This window comes from Bombina bombina, chromosome 6 (genome assembly GCF_027579735.1).
Source record: "Bombina bombina isolate aBomBom1 chromosome 6, aBomBom1.pri, whole genome shotgun sequence".
Classification (NCBI taxonomy): Eukaryota; Metazoa; Chordata; class Amphibia; order Anura; family Bombinatoridae; genus Bombina; species Bombina bombina.
Genome location: NC_069504.1, coordinates 853,313,234 through 853,331,058, shown reverse-complemented (window position 1 = coordinate 853,331,058; position 17,825 = coordinate 853,313,234).

Genomic DNA, 17,825 nt, shown 5'->3' with positions numbered 1-17,825 from the left:
CTCCCCTATATCCCTAGGGGTATACTTTACCATTCAGGCAAACATAAACACACATACCCGCCCCTACACCGAGTTAAGTCTACTCTTAGCTCCCTTAGATGAAGACTCTCATTGTGTCTCTTAGGTGTTCATCTCCTCACTAACTTTAGTATACAGATTTTTAGTAATCCTATTCTTCCTAAGATATTAGACAAACCTACTCTAATTAACCCTGAGTTGTATGTATCATTGTATGTCTCATTTTATGTATCATTTTATTTATCATTCTACAAGGTTTAATAACTTCACCCTATTGTTACTTCCTCAAACTATAAAAAGTAGACAAAATACCTATAACCAGGTTACCCTTCCTTATTACAGCGACTGGATATACCAAAACAACTCTAAATACACGTAGAATGTTCTACAGTGGTTCACTCAACTCCAAGTAATGTTTACCCCAATTGTCACTCTGTATCCAGAACGTTGTGTAATTACTCTGCTGTAATGAGCTATACCTGTCCTTGTTTTCGTTTTTATGTATTTCTATTTGATTGTCTCAATAAAAACCTTTTAATAAAAAAATAAAAAAAAAAATAGCTTGAGCTCCTACATATAGTTGTGAGAATCAAATATATGACGAGGTGAACATAAATAGTTGTATTACAGCAATCTCTCCAAATAATACTCCCAAGGGTATACTTCATAAGAAAATGATGTTAAGGTTGCTGAGAATATCAATTGTATGCAAACAACTTAACACAGTAAGTAGTGAATCATTAGATGGTGTATCACAATGATAATAGCCAGGATTTATATTCATATACCAGTTTTTTAATAAGAGCTTAAATTTTGGTTAAGTATTTGGTATCTCATACTAACCAGTGTTATATAGAATTATGGTATACGGGAATTGTAACTGTTATAATAGTAATGGGTTAAGTATATATCAGTGTATCAAAGGTCCTATAATTGTGCTGTGTTTCTCAATTTAACATTAGCATGACCTGATCGATGTCGTGTAAACCAGTACTGTGAAGGAATTCGAAAATTAATTATTTTGCCCCTTAATTTTTATCTCCAACCCACTTGCCCTAGGCCCCCTTTCTTTATCTAATATTGATTATTGCTAGGTATATCCTAGTGTTTCCTTTTGAGGGCATATAAGTTCAACCAACATGAATCTCCAACAAGATTTAATTGTAAGACAAGAAAAAAGATTAAAAGAATTAAATCAACTATTTGATAAACCTAATATTGAAGATGTTCAGATAACAAAAGATGAACTCAATAACACACTATGCCAATTACACCAAACCTTATATAAACATACCAAAAGATGGTGGAACTGGCATTTTTTTTATAAATATGCAGAACTTGGTATAATACCTAGAGGTCTCAGAATCAAAATGTTTCCAGCTTTCACTTTACATAATGAGGAATCAGTGGCGGCTGGTGAATTTTGAAAATGGGGGTGCACTAGACCCCACCCCTTTAAATTAAGCTCCACCCACCAGATGACTCTGCCATATATATATATATATATATATACACACACACATATATATACACTACACACATACAAAGACATATATATATATATATATATTTTATTGTCATCATAATGTGAAAACACTATCTTTGCACATAGTGATCTTGAATACAAAATCAACACCCAATCCACTAATCTTTATATACACATTTTCCTGTATAAAAAATACACAACAGGAGCCTCTCATACATGATTACTAGTATAGTAGTATAGTTCTGAATCTGATTAGTGATTACAATGAAATGTTACTTACAGTTTATCTGCAGAGATCTCCTGCATTATAATCTGACTGCAGCCACAGTCAGTTGTGCTGCATATCATTATGACAGGCAGTATTATTCAGCAATCTCACAGTGAACGGAGCATTTATTTTGCTTGCTTGCATACCAGGAATACCAGTCAAAGTTGGACTGGTATTCCTGGTATGCAGGCAAGCACAACAGAAGCTCCGTCCACTGTTCTGCTTATGCTAAACACTGCCTGTCATAATGAGCATATGCAAATTGTAACCCCTGGGAAAGGTCCTGATAACCCAGCCGTAGTGGCTCCTGTGTGTATCTATCAGCAGTGACCAGGAAGTGACCGAATGGGAAAAATAGACGTTCTGCAGCGTGGTGCCTTGTAAATGATCACTGAGGGGGGAGGAGGGGAATGTCTGTGTATGTCACTAAACAAATTATTATTGCCTTAAAGCAAAACAGCCGTGTTAGCTTTAAAGTTGTCCACAGTAGAATGTATTTTTATTTATCTTCAATTGTATGGACATTCTTAAACGGATTAAAAGGAAATGGTGTGTGCAGCTCGTAAGAGAGGAAGGAGGGGGAGTGTTTTTAGTGTGATAATGAAATACATATATGTTTACATTTAAACATATATGTATTTCATTATCACACTAAAAACACTCCCCGTCCTTCCTCTCTTACGAGCTGCACACACCATTTCCTTTTAATCGGTTTAAGAATGTCCATACAATTGAAGATAAATAAAAATACAATCTACTGTGGACAACTTTAAAGCTAACACGGCTGTTTTGCTTCAAGGCAATAATAATTTGTTTAGTGACATACACAGACATTCCCCTCCTCCCCCCTCAGTGATCATTTACAAGGCACCACACTGCACTTTTTTTGCAAGGTTAAAACAATTATAAGTAGCCTGACATGCCGTAGGTAAACAGAGCCTACTCACTTAGTTCCTGATCCTTCATTGCAGGGATTCAGTCTGGGTTGCTACCGGCAACACCCCCCATACTGTAGACACACACACAGTGTTTGAGCTCCTCTCAGCTCAACGACTATCTCCACAATGAGATTTTGCGCCGTTGAGCTGGGAGGAGCTTGTCGAGCGTCATCACGTGACTGTGAGTGATGACGCTCTTCTCTGTCACTGGCTGCTGCTGGCCTGCTGCCTGTCTCTCTCTAACACCTCCCACCCCTCGCACAGGCTGAAGTGTGCGAACAGCTTAGTATGGGGATGGGGAGGCTGGGAGCTGCGCAGCAGGCGATTTTAGAATGCGCAAAGCACAGTGCCATAGCTTAGCCTATCGCACGTGCGGTTAGGGCTTAGATAGACAAATTTAGTACAGGGGCCAGGCAGGCTGAGGGGCTACACAGGCTAATACTATATTATTTATACTGTAAAACTTTTACAACATGATCAGATCATTAAATAAATGAAATAAAAAAAATAAAATAAGTTTATATTGTATTTTTTCTGGGGGTAAAAAAAAATATAATTATATATTTTTTTCTGTTTTTTTTTTCTTTTCTTCTGGGATGCTGAGGGGGGCACGTGCGAGTGTGCTCAAATGGAGGAGCCTCCACTGTGAGGAATTAGTTAAAGAATGGGAGGGCACTCTAACAGAATGTTCACTCAAACTGATTCAAATCCTCAAAAAACATGATTCTTTAAAACTCAACAATCTTGATGCAGAAATTAAAAAACAAAATGAAATTTTAAAAAGGTTTGAAGAAAAATTTAACTTTGTGGAGACTTATCAAACGTATCAAAAAGAACTTGATAAATTAGAAAGTGAATTAATTCAGATTAAGAAACAAAAATTACAGAGAGACATAGATGATTTTCAACATCAAAGAGTTTACAGGTGGAGAAATCACAATTTCAATAGATCTAGACCCCATAGAAATGGAGTAAGAGAAAATGATAGTGGGACAGATACTGAAACAGACATCTCAGACAATGAAAGCAATAGAGATGATATTAAGCCAATGACAAGAGACTTACCAGCAACTGAAGCTCAAACTAGCTCTATACTGTCAACACCACAACCCTCCCATCAGATGTCTTTTTTAGCATTAAGCCACAGACAACAACAGGAGCAGAATTTGATGCAAGTAAACAAAACAAGAGGCAACAAAAGGAAAAACACAGGACCTCAGAGACAATCAGAGAGAAAGAGAGAGATGAGTCAATTTACAAAAATCAGGACCAACTCATGAGAAACATTAATTTAAGTGATCATGTCCTGAGTATTGACCATGAAAAAGTTCTGTCTAAAGGCCTGACTTTCTGTCCCACTAACAAACTTAACAAATTTGAAATAATCAAAAGATATACATCTATTCACACGAAAGCTCTTGTTAAAAAAGATGTACTCTCACAAGACTGATCTCTCCCTTTCTAATGAAGATCTGGACTCCCTAAGAGATTTGGAGGATCTTTTAAGTGAAACAGAAACTGATATTCAATCAGACACTGATATCCAATTAACCTCTTGGAAAAAGGATTTAAAACCTAAATCCACCTATATGCCCCCTACAACAATATCTCCACAAGTAAATGTATTTTCACAGATAGTATGTAAAAAAATTGAACAACTACCTATTTACAATGTTAATAACAATCTAACTCACTCTGAAACAAGCGCTCTGAACGATATAAAAACCTGGAATGATATAATCATTAAGCCCTCTGACAAGGGCGGCAATATTGTCTATGTTGAAGAAGCAATGAGACAATTAACAAATCAAGGCCTAGATTTGGAGTTTGGCGGTAGAAGGGCTGTTAACGCTCCGCGGGCTTTTTTCTGGCCGCACCATAAATTTAACTCTGGTATCGAGAGTTCAAACAAATGCTGCGTTAGGCTCCAAAAAAGGAGCGTAGAGCATTTTTACCGCAAATGCAACTCTCGATACCAGAGTTGCTTACGGACGCGGCCAGCCTCAAAAACGTGCTCGTGCACGATATCCCCATAGGAAACAATGGGGCTGTTTGAGCTGAAAAAAAAACCTAACACCTGCAAAAAAGCAGCGTTCAGCTCCTAACGCAGCCCCATTGTTTCCTATGGGGAAACACTTCCTACGTCTGCACCTAACACTCTAACATGTACCCCGAGTCTAAACACCCCTAACCTTACACTTATTAACCCCTAATCTGCCGCCCCCGCTATCGCTGACCCCTGCATATTATTTTTAATCCCTAATCTGCCGCTCCGTAAACCGCCGCAACCTACGTTATCCCTATGTACCCCTAATCTGCTGCCCTAACATCGCCGACCCCTATATTATATTTATTAACCCCTAATCTGCCCCCTACAACGTCGCCGACACCTGCCTACACTTATTAACCCCTAATCTGCCGAGCGGACCTGAGCGCTACTATAATAAAGTTATTAACCCCTAATCCGCCTCACTAAGCCTATCATAAATAGTATTAACCCCTAATCTGCCCTCCCTAACATCGCCGACACCTAACTTCAATTATTAACCCCTAATCTGACGACCGGAGCTCACCGCTACTATAATAAATGGATTAACCCCTAAAGCTAAGTCTAACCCTAACACTAACACCCCCCTAAGTTAAATATAATTTAAATCTAACGAAATAAATTAACTCTTATTAAATAAATTATTCCTATTTAAAGATAAATACTTACCTGTAAAATACATCCTAATATAGCTACAATATAAATTATAATTATATTATAGCTATTTTAGGATTTATATTTATTTTACAGGCAACTTGGTAATTATTTTAACCAGGTACAATAGCTATTTAATAGTTACCTAGTTAAAATAATAACAAATTTACCTGTAAAATAAATCCTAACCTAAAATATAATTAAACCTAACACTACCCTATCAATAAATTAATTAAATAAACTACCTACAATTACCTACAATTAACCTAACACTACACTATCAATAAATTAATTAAACACAATTCCTACAAATAAATACAATTAAATAAACTAGCTAAAGTACAAAAAATAAAAAATAACTAAGTTACAAAAAATAAAAAAATATTTACAAACATAAGAAAAATATTACAACAATTTTAAACTAATTACACCTACTCTAAGCCCCCTAATAAAATAACAAAGCCCCCCAAAATAAAAAATTCCCTACCCTATTCTAAATTAAAAAAGGTAAAAGCTCTTTGACCTTACCAGCCCTGAACAGGGCCCTTTGCGGGGCATGCCCCAAGAAGTTCAGCTCTTTTGCCTGTAAAAAAAAACATACAATACCCCCCCCCCAACATTACAACCCACCACCCACATACCCCTAATCTAACCCAAACCCCCCTTAAATAAACCTAACACTAAGCCCCTGAAGATCTTCCTACCTTGTCTTCACCATCCAGGTTCACCGATCCGTCCTGAAGAGCTCCTCCGATGTCCTGATCCAAGCTCAAGCGGGGGGCTGAAGAGGTCCATGATCCGGTCAAAGTCTTCATCCAAGCGGGGCAGAAGAGGATCTTCCATCCGATTGAAGTCTTCATCCAGGCGGCATCTTCTATGGTCTTCTATCCGGAGCGAAGCGGCAGGATCCTGAAGACCTCCAGCGCGGAAAACATCCATCCGGCCCGACGACTGAACGACGAATGACTGTTCCTTTAAGGGACGTCATCCAAGATGGCGTCCCTCGAATTCCGATTGGCTGATAGGATTCTATCAGCCAATCGGAATTAAGGTAGGAATTTTCTGATTGGCTGATGGAATCAGCCAATCAGAATCAAGTTCAATCCGATTGGCTGATCCAATCAGCCAATCAGATTGAGCTCGCATTCTATTGGATGGTGAAGACAAGGTAGGAAGATCTTCAGGGGCTTAGTGTTAGGTTTATTTAAGGGGGGTTTGGGTTAGATTAGGGGTATGTGGGTGGTGGGTTGTAATGTTGGGGGGGGGGTATTGTATGTTTTTTTTTACAGGCAAAAGAGCTGAACTTCTTGGGGCATGCCCCGCAAAGGGCCCTGTTCAGGGCTGGTAAGGTAAAAGAGCTTTTACCTTTTTTAATTTAGAATAGGGTAGGGAATTTTTTATTTTGGGGGGCTTTGTTATTTTATTAGGGGGCTTAGAGTAGGTGTAATTAGTTTAAAATTGTTGTAATATTTTTCTTATGTTTGTAAATATTTTTTTATTTTTTGTAACTTAGTTCTTTTTTATTTTTTGTACTTTAGCTAGTTTATTTAATTGTATTTATTTGTAGGAATTGTGTTTAATTAATTTATTGATAGTGTAGTGTTAGGTTAATTGTAGGTAATTGTAGGTAGTTTATTTAATTAATTTATTGATAGTGTAGTGTTAGGTTAATTGTAGGTAATTGTAGGTAGTTTATTTAATTAATTTATTGATAGGGTAGTGTTAGGTTTAATTATATCTTAGGTTAGGATTTATTTTACAGGTAAATTTGTTATTATTTTAACTAGGTAACTATTAAATAGTTATTAACTATTTAATAGATATTGTACCTGGTTAAAATAATTACAAAGTTGCCTGTAAAATAAATATTAATCCTAAAATAGCTATAATATAATTATAATTTATATTGTAGCTATATTAGGATTTATTTTACAGGTAAGTATTTAGCTTTAAATAGGAATAATTTATTTAATAAGAGTTAATTAATTTCGTTAGATTTAAATTATATTTAATTTAGGGGGGTGTTAGTGTTAGGGTTAGACTTAGCTTTAGGGGTTAATCCATTTATTATAGTAGCGATGAGCTCCGGTCGTCAGATTAGGGGTTAATAATTGAAGTTAGGTGTCGGCGATGTTAGGGAGGGCAGATTAGGGGTTAATACTATTTATTATAGGGTTAGTGAGGCAGGTTAGGGGTTAATAACTTTATTATAGTAGCGCTCAGGTCCGCTCGGCAGATTAGGGGTTAATAAGTGTAGGCAGGTGTCGGCGATGTTGAGGGGGGCAGATTAGGGGTTAATAAATATAATATAGGGGTCGGCGGTGTTAGGGGCAGCAGATTAGGGGTACATAGGGATAACGTAGGTGGCGGCGCTTTGCGGTCGGAAGATTAGGGGTTAATTATTTTAAGTAGCTGGCGGCGACGTTGTGGGGGGCAGGTTAGGGGTTAATAAATGTAATACAGGGGTCGGCGGGGTTAGGGGCAGCAGATTAGGGGTACATAAGTATAACGTAGGTGGCGGTCGGCAGATTAGGGGTTAAAAAATTTTAATCGAGTGGCGGCGATGTGGGGGGAGCTTGGTTTAGGGGTACATAGGTAGTTTATGGGTGTTAGTGTACTTTAGAGCACAGTAGTTAAGAGCTTTATGAACCGGCGTTAGCCCAGAAAGCTCTTAACTACTGCTATTTTCCTGCGGCTGGAGTTTTGTCGTTAGAGCTCTAACGCTCACTTCAGAAACGACTCTAAATACCGGCGTTAGGAAGATCCCATTGAAAAGATAGGATACGCAATTGACGTAAGGGGATCTGCGGTATGGAAAAGTCGCGGCTGAAAAGTGAGCATTAGACCCTTTAATCACTGACTCCAAATACCAGCGGGCGGCCAAAACCAGCGTTAGGAGCCTCTAACGCTGGTTTTCACGGCTAACGCCAAACTCCAAATGTAGGCCCAAGATTGTTATAGAAAACTATTCTCTAATCCCCAAACAGATTACATGAATTCATATAACAAATTCATTACAAAAACGTGGCAAGATGGAATTATTTCAAAAACTGAAAAAGAGTTTCTAACACAGAAAAACCCCACTCTTGCAACTATATATTTCTTGCCAAAGGTTCACAAAAATCTAACCAAACCTCCCGGTAGACCAATAGTATCCGGTAATAATAACTTGACAGAGGCTGCAAGTAAATATGTAGATCAGAGATTGAGGGAATACTTAACAACCTTACCATCTTATGTCCGTGATACAATGGAAGTATTACAGATCTTACAAAATCTATATCTGGGACAGGATACCTGGCTTATCACAGCAGATGTGGAATCTTTATATACCAGTATTAGACATGAAGATGGTATACAAGCAGTTAAGTACTTTCTATCCACGAATTAATCTGATAACAAGGAACATAATGAATTTGTCATTTCACTATTGCAATTTGTCTTAACCCACAATATATTTACTTTTAAAGACAGTTTTTTCCTTCAAACACAAGGCACAGCAATGGGCACCTCGTGTGCCCCTACGTATGCCAATCTATTCCTAGGTTTTTGGGAACAAAAAGTTGTCCTTATAGACACTATGGAAAAATTCACCAACCATGTAGTACTCTGGCTTAGGTACATTGATGATGTGCTCTTCATTTGGGAAGGCACACGTGAGATGTTAGATGAGTTTCTATCAGTACTTAATATCAATAACCTCAACATCAAATTAACATACCAAGCAGAGCTACATGAGATTAACTTTTTGGATCTTACAATAACCAAAAACCTAGAAGGAACAATCCAAACCAAGATCTTCAGAAAGGAAACGTCAACCAACTCATTACTACATGAATCTAGTGCCCACCCAAACAGCACATTAAAGGCAATACCTTATGGGGAGTTTCTTCGACTCAGACGTAATTGTTCAGATACTACAATCTTTGAAAATGAGAGTAAACATCTGACAACAAGATTACTCCAAAGGGGATACAGCAAGAGGTCTGTTAAAAAGGCCAAATTTAAAGCCTTAAAAACAGAAAGATCCACACTCCTTCATCCAAAAACGAAAGATACCTCTAACATCACTCCTAGGTTAATTACCACCTACAATCCCCAAATGCAACATGTAATCAAAATACTGAATGAAAATTGGTTCATTCTTGAGAATGATTCTGACCTTAAAGATATAATAGGAGACAGAGTTAAAATCGGATACAAGAGACCCAGAAACTTAAAGGATCAATTGGTTAAAAGCCATTACATACACAATCCAAGAAAAAGAGACACTGACCCAGGCATGTACCCCTGTTGTACCTGTACAGCATGTCATTTTGTCAACAAGATAAAAGAGATTAGAGATAAATATGGCATGGTCCATAAACTCCAACAACATTTTACATGTAGGACCACAGGGGTAATTTACATCATTTTCTGCGAGTGTGAGAAAGCCTATGTAGGCATGACTACTAGGGAGGCACGAGTAAGAATACTGGAACATAAAAATAATATAAAAAATGCTGAAAATGACCTCCAGAACGGTAAAAAGATCACCAGTGTCGCAAAATATTTTTTATTCAAACATAAAAGTCAATACAATCGAATGAAATGTAGAGAATGCACTGTTAAAGGCAGAGTGCAGATGGATACATTTGCTCAATACTGTACACCCGTTTGGATTAAACGAGTATAACAACTACAATGTTTATTTGTAAACATAATACAGCTAATATTTATATGGTTTAATATATCAGTTTATTTTCTTTTAAAAACAATCTTCAAATAAACATTAGTGCTGTTATATTATTTTTTAGGGGATCTTTTTATTTTTATTCATATTTTTATTATTTCAATTTCCACTTAGTTTGTTAGGTTTTCACTGTCTCACAATGACAACACCATTGATGAAATTTAGGTGTCTATGGTTATTATTTAGTATATCACATAGTCAAACCAATTCATAAGATTTATTTACGAATACTTTAATTCACAGCATTCAATTGTGACAATTTTTATTTTTTTATCAGCATTTTCGGAATTCCAAGTAATTCTTATCATCACTTGTTGTGCCTATATTGTATTTTAATGACATCGGACAGTCTTCTCTAAACACATCCTTGCACAATTTTTCTAAACACCCTCACCATTTTTTCAGTATGCACAGTCATCCACCTATTCACTTAAATATAACATGCTTATAACAATAAGGCACTCTCAATAAGATCGTTAATCATATAAATATAATGTATTGACACTGACATATATAATCCGCAAAATTTAAGAATATCAGTATATTCCTGCATACTATGACTAAAGTAGATCCGGTTTTTCTGTTGCAATGAAACTTATTTACCATCAACTAAGCAAACTCGTTTGACAGCACTTTTTCTAACTACAAACTAGACCAATAATTGTACTCCTGGTAATTTCTACCTGACAACGAATGATGTTTACATACGAAATGTAATGATTGGGTCATTCAAAGGTGTGTTTCAATCATGTTGACCAATAGCGTTTGGCAACTTACAATTCAGTGAGCCAGTCAATGATCCTGTCTGGGTCTCTGAAATGGATATTATCTGGCAAGTCCGGCCAGCGCGTACCCCTCTGAAGAAGCGTTATGTGAAACGCGCGTCAGGGGCACTGTTCACGAGGTCATAGTACCTCATTGTTTTTAGTTGCTCGCTCGACAAAATATCTCTAATACTTTTATAATATGTGCGTGTGTGGAACTAGTGCAGCATAATAGTAACACAGTCTCCGATATAGTAGAGACTTTTTTAGATGAGGTTGTGAATGTTTGATTTCTATCAGCCAGAAGTAATATTAATTACAGCCTCCGCTATAGAAGAGGCTTATCATAGCCAGTTGTTACGTGGGCTTGTTACTGTGTAATGTTGAACGCAGACAGTTCACAATATCTTCACTTATATGTGCTGGGAAATTAAGGGGGCAACTTGGTACAAGTGCTGGGTTCATTATATACTCATAACTTATGTGAGTGCGGAATACAAAACGGAAAACAACTGGTACACTATTAATATATATAGTACAAATCATTTACTATTATAATTTAAAGTACCTTTCTATATACCATGATATAATTGTATTCTCTCACTCACTAAGCAATGCTAATGACAACTCTTCAATCTAGCAAATGATTCCCTGTAACTAAGATATACTTTGTATCTGTTTGTTTATCTTTTGCGCTTACAAGTATCAAGTATACATCTCTTATCAAACAACATCTACTAGCAATTGTGTGGATTTTCTAATCCATTCACAATACTGGGTTACACGACATCGATTAGGTCATGCTAATGTTAAATTGAGAAACACAGCACAATTATAGGACCTTTGATACACTGATATATACTTAACCCATTACTATTATAAGGTTACAATTCCCGTATACCATAATTCTATATAACACTGGTTAGTATGAGATACCAAATACTTAACCAAAATGTAAGCTCTTATTAAAAAACTGGTATATGAATATAAATCCTGGCTATTATCATTGTGATACACCATCTAATGATTCACTACTTACTGTGTTAAGTTGTTTGCACACAATTGATATTCTCAGCAACCTTAACATCATTTTCTTATGAAGGATACCCTTGGGAGTATTATTTGGAGAGATTGCTGTAATACCACTATTTATGTTCACCTCGTCATATATTTGATTCTTACAACTATATGTAGGAGCTCAAGCTATTTTTAACCAGTGTGTGTGTGAGTGTTTGTATGAGTCCTGCTGGACTTCACATTTGTCTCCAATAAAGTTTTTCAGTGTGAGTGGCAATTTTTGAGACAATTTTAACTATATAAGTAACTACTATTGGGTATTTGCGGTTGCATTTACCCTATGACACTGAGTGTTGTTTTCTGACATAAATTTACTATAACAAATTGATCATTTACAACAGTGGGTTTCTGTCAATATATCTATCTAGAGAAAGGCAGTCCTTGTCTTTTTTTTGCAAGATTTTTCTTTTTCTTTGCAATCAATGGTACATATACACTTCATTCGTTACCCAAGCAAGCAATCAGGGATCCCCAATAATAAAACAACTCGTCAGTAAGTCCACTGATTAGAAGGCAGTTCCAAAATGTAATTCCTTTGATAAAGACATCAGTTGGAGATTCAAAATGCCCAAACAGGCTGGGTCCTCCTGAAAATAACTTTTCGCTCCCTATGCGACAGGATAGATTAGATTCAATCGGGCTTGTAGACACTTACAGGGGCATAAATGTTGCCAGTCAACCCTGCACTCCGCCCCAGCCACTCACTCCAACAACAAAGTAAGCTGAACAAATGCCAATGGGACAATACGAACAGTTCAGCAGGGGGTTGACACTGACGCTTCTCATACAGCGACCTTCTCTGTGTCAAACAGGTAAAAAACACATGCGCTTGTCACTCAGCGTTTCCTAGTGTTACCTCTATTCTAGATACCGGGAAACCTTCACCCCGTGTCACTCATAAGCACTGCTCACTGCTCTCCGGTCTTGTAAAATGTAAAATGTGTAAACACTTGTTTAAAGGCCAATACATGATGGACATTATGGGTCACTCTCACAGAGTTAAGGGCCATATAACATGTCGCAGAGAGGGGGTAGTATATGTAGCCTATTGTTCTTGTCCCCGGTTTTACGCGGGAAGAACCTGCAGAGAATTTAGGGAGCGGATGAAGGAACACAGAAGGGATATTCTTAATGAAAAAATTAAGGACAGTGGAGTAGTCAGATACTTTTTTGAGGTGCACCAAAGCAGTGTCCAAGATTTAAAATTCATGGGTCTTGAACGTATAGATGTTAGTGAAAGAGGGGGAGATTTGGACAATTTACTCCTTAAATCTGAATGTAGGTGGATCTACAATTTAAATTCACTTCAACCTTTAGGGTTAAATGAAGAATTAAATTATGCCCCTTTTCTTATAAACTGAAGCCATTTATATGCAATTCAAATGGAGTATTTACATATTGCAGTTTTATGGTCATTAACACTATGGCTCTTTAAAAATAGGTCTCTACAGCTAAATGTTTCCCTATATTGATGGATTATAGATAAGAAAATATCAATATTAGGAATTTGCCCGTAGTTGTTTGTACGCATTCAACATTAGGTTAAATTGAAAATTTATTTAGGTGTATCATCACTAATGTTATTTAGAAGAATATGCTTAAAAGCGCACAAACATATGTTAGACAAGCGCTGATCACGGATGTTGGTTAGACTATATTATAGTTTTTGTTGAACAAGCATCACTTTTTGTTGAATTCTTTGTTTCCTTTGTGCAATAAGCAAGCAAGTTTCAAATCACCTGTGGGGCGCATGGTAAATAGAGTAGAATCTTTACAGCAGATATAGATTGATTGTGCCTGAGGAAGCCCTTAGTGACGTAGGGTGAAATACGTGTTGCGGTTGTTATTCGGCTGGAGCTGATTTCCACGCTGTTTGAAATTACAGCGTTTTGAATACCCTTAAAGGATTACTTTCTGTTATAATTTTTAAGCTAAACAACTAACATATTAAAGTTAATAAACATTAATTAAAACCTACTGACCTATATTTTCTCCAAAACGAAGTTTCATAACGTTCTAAAAGTTATATCTTTTATTCACCGATGATGTCACGTTATCCTGCCCACTATTTTCAGCACTGCATATTCAAAATACTTAAACCAATAACTTTGTGTTTAAAGCGCCATTTTGAAACCTAGGTATTGTAAGCGGATTGGTACAGAGCAAAGGATACCCATGGAATGGGTTTGGAAAACAATTAAATTTGCAGACAAGATTTCTGATATACGGTAGAGATATGTTAATGAAATGCTATTGATAAAAAGCGTATTTGGGGTAGTTAGTTAGTAACAGGCATAGAAAATATTTACTTACAGTGGCCCTTTAACCCAGAAGCAAATTTCAGAAATCTCCCTATGCGTACCCAAGATGTCTACAGGCAAGACCAGAGAGCGGTGCTTATGAGTGACACGGGGTGAAGGTACCACGGTATCCAGAACACAGCTAACACTAGGAAACGCTGAGTGACAAGCGCATGTGTTTTTTACTTGTTTGACATGGAGAAGGTCGCTGTATGAGAAGCGTCAGTTTCAACCCCCTGCTGAACTGTTCGTATTGTCCCATTGGCATTTGTTCAGCTTACTTTGTTGTTGGAGTGAGTGGCTGGGGCGGAGTGCAGGGTTGACTGGCAACATTTATGCCCCTGTAAGTGTCTACAAGCCTGCTTGAATCTAATCTATCATGTCGCATAGGGAGCGAAAAGTTATTTTCAGGAGGACCCAGCCTGTTCTCGGCATTTTGAATCTCCAACTGTTGTCCATATCAAAGGACTTATATTTTGGAACTGCCTTCTAATCAGTGGACTTACTGATGAGTTGTTTTATTATTGGGGATCCCTGATTGCTTGCTTGAGTAACGAATGAAGTGCATATGCTATTTACCTTAGACCATTAATCATGTGGTTATGTTAATTTATTTATTTTTCTTTTTTGCACATTGTTTGACATCATAATAAATTAGTGTATAATATATCTTACATCTGTGAGTGAGTGTTTTTGAGACTCTGGCAGCTCTTATCAACTCATTTATTTAGGCTTAATGTGGGGTTGCTGGATAAGGTTTACCAATTGTGTTATTTTCCTATATATATATATATATATATATATATATATATATATATATATATATATATATATATATATATATATATATATAAATAGATACAGGAACAACAAAAGATTGAAGACTGCAGGATCAATTTCAACCAGGTGGTTTATTCAGGCATAAGTGATTGAACACTCAGTGGTATACAAGGTGAGGTGTCATTGATCTGACGCGTTTCGCGCATGTGCAATGTGCTTCATCAGAGATCATACATATGTGTTCAACAGGTGAGGTGATATACAAAGTGTTAACCAATTAGGAACGTTTTAAAATACATTTGACCAGGTGCTAGTGCTATTAAGCATATTGTGCGTGACTCATGAATAACAAATAATCTAGTTTGTGTTACAAGTGCAAATGGAGAAAATAAAAACTTTTTTGTTTATAAAGTGCATGCTTATTGTTGCCTACTTGCATAACATTCCTTCTCAACTGATAATAATCAGAAAGGGGAATTATACTTATATATGAGTTATGCACTAATATGTAAAGAAAACTACCTAATTGTGAAAAATAAAAATAAGAAGAGAATGGCGTGGATGTCTGTAGCTATGCCGCTGGAGTCAAGATTAATTTTTTAAAAGGAAAAAGAAAATTAATTAAAATGACAAACAATCAAATAAAGTAAAATTGTTGGTTAATATTGATGGTAACAGCTGACGGTTGCTAATGAATGTCAGATTTGATGGTTAGTGATTGAAAGAAGGAAAAATTAAAAGAACATTGTGTTTTGACTATTGGGATGCGGCCGCCAATTCTACTGAATAATAATATGTAGAACACTAAAGAACCATATACATGAGGAACTCATGTATAAGTTTAACACTAAAGGAGCTCGTTAAATGTCTAAAAAAAGGGGGGAAAAGGATAAGTAATAGAAAAATTAATTAAAAAGGTTTTTGCTTGTATATGACAAAATGTACAAAAGTAAAAATTGTGTGGCTAAACAAATAATAAAACTTAGTTTTTTTCCTTTTCTTTACTTTACTGCTCTTCTATAAAAGCTACAACTTGTACCTCTATTAGTAATGTTTTTGCCTAATCTGCAGATGTCTAATAATCTATATATGATTTGGGCCGGCCTATGCAGTGTAGCTAAATGTAGAAGGGCATAAAATTCTTTTACGAATTATCTACCTACAGTCTACTCTATTTCCCTTCCAAGGAAGTAAGATATATAATCAAATTTACTAAATGAATCTGTGGATGAGTATCTACTTCCTATATTGGATATATCAACAACCTGGATGGGCTAAATTCATATTCAAACTTAAGTACTGTGACAATGGTCAAGTATGTGATGACCTGCTGGTTCACGATTGTTTGAAAAGGGGCCAGGGTCCTAAGTATGGGCAAGTGTATGACAATGGGGGGGATGCACTGTGCCTCATCACTTGTCCAAAAATAAATCTAGGTCCTGTCTCTTATTGATGCCATTGGGATATTTGGTTTAAAGAGTAAAGATCCAGAATGCCTCTTGCCTAAGTAATTTACCCATTCTATCACCACCCCTGATGTCCCTTCTAATATGGTCAATACCTATGAAGTGAAACAAATGTTTTGTGTGTAGTCCATGAGTTCTAAAGTGTTTAGCGACTGGAGTTTTTGGTTTGTCTTCATCTAGGGAGAGGAGGTGTTCCCTAATACGGTCTTTTAAAAGACGAGAGGTGAGTCCTATGTATTGAGCCGAACATTGTAGGCATGTTATTAGGTAGATGACATAGGTACTGGTACAGTCTATTCGATGTTTGATGCGATAAGTAAGACCTGTTTGTGAGGATGTGAAATGCTCTGTTTTGTTAGTGTAATTGCAGCTTTTACAGATGTGACCACATCTGTAAAAGCCATTTGAGACAGATAGCCAGTTGGTAGATGTACTTGGTTTGTTGAAAAAATGTTTTTTGATTTTTTCGCCTACAGTAGGGGCCTTTTTAGCTACACATCTAATGTGTTTCTTGGTAATGTCTTGTAATTGGTTATCGCTTTGAAGTATCGGTAGGTATTTTAGGACTATGTCACAGATTTTATGGTATTGTTTGCTATAGGCTGTTGAAAACACTACATTGTTAGTTTGTGAGGTGATTTGGGTGGTTGTGTCTTTTTGTTTGTAAAAGCCTGAGAGTAGTTTTTTTCTATCCATTTCACTGACCTTTTTGGCTGTTGATAATAAGAGGTCTTTTTTATAGCCTCTTTCTTGTAGCCTTGTAGTGATAAGGTTTGCTTGAATATTATATTCTTGGAGTGTGGAACAGTTCCTGCGGGCTCTAATGTACTGGCCTTTAGGTATGCCTCTGGTGGTGTGGCCCACATGACAGGAATCCGCTCTAAGGATAGTATTCCTAGATAGGGATTTTCTGAATATGGTGGTAGTTATATTTTTCTGATTACCTGCTATTAGTTGGAGATCTAGATATGGGATAGTGTTATCATCTATGGCATGGGTAAATTTCAGATTAAGATCATTGGTATTTAACCAGTCCACAAAAGAGACAGCACTGTTATGGCTGTCCTTGTTCCAGATGACCAGCAGGTCATCTATGAAGCGACCATACACAACTACTCCGTCCTCAAAGGGGAAGCCTTCACAGAATATATGGTTGAGCTCAAACCAGCCCATATATAAGTTTGCATAAGCGGGGGCAAATTTTGCCCCCATGGCTGTGCCACATTTCTGTAAATAAAAGCTTCCCCCGAAGACGAAGTAGTTGTGGGTAAGTAGGAACCTTGTGATTGAGACTA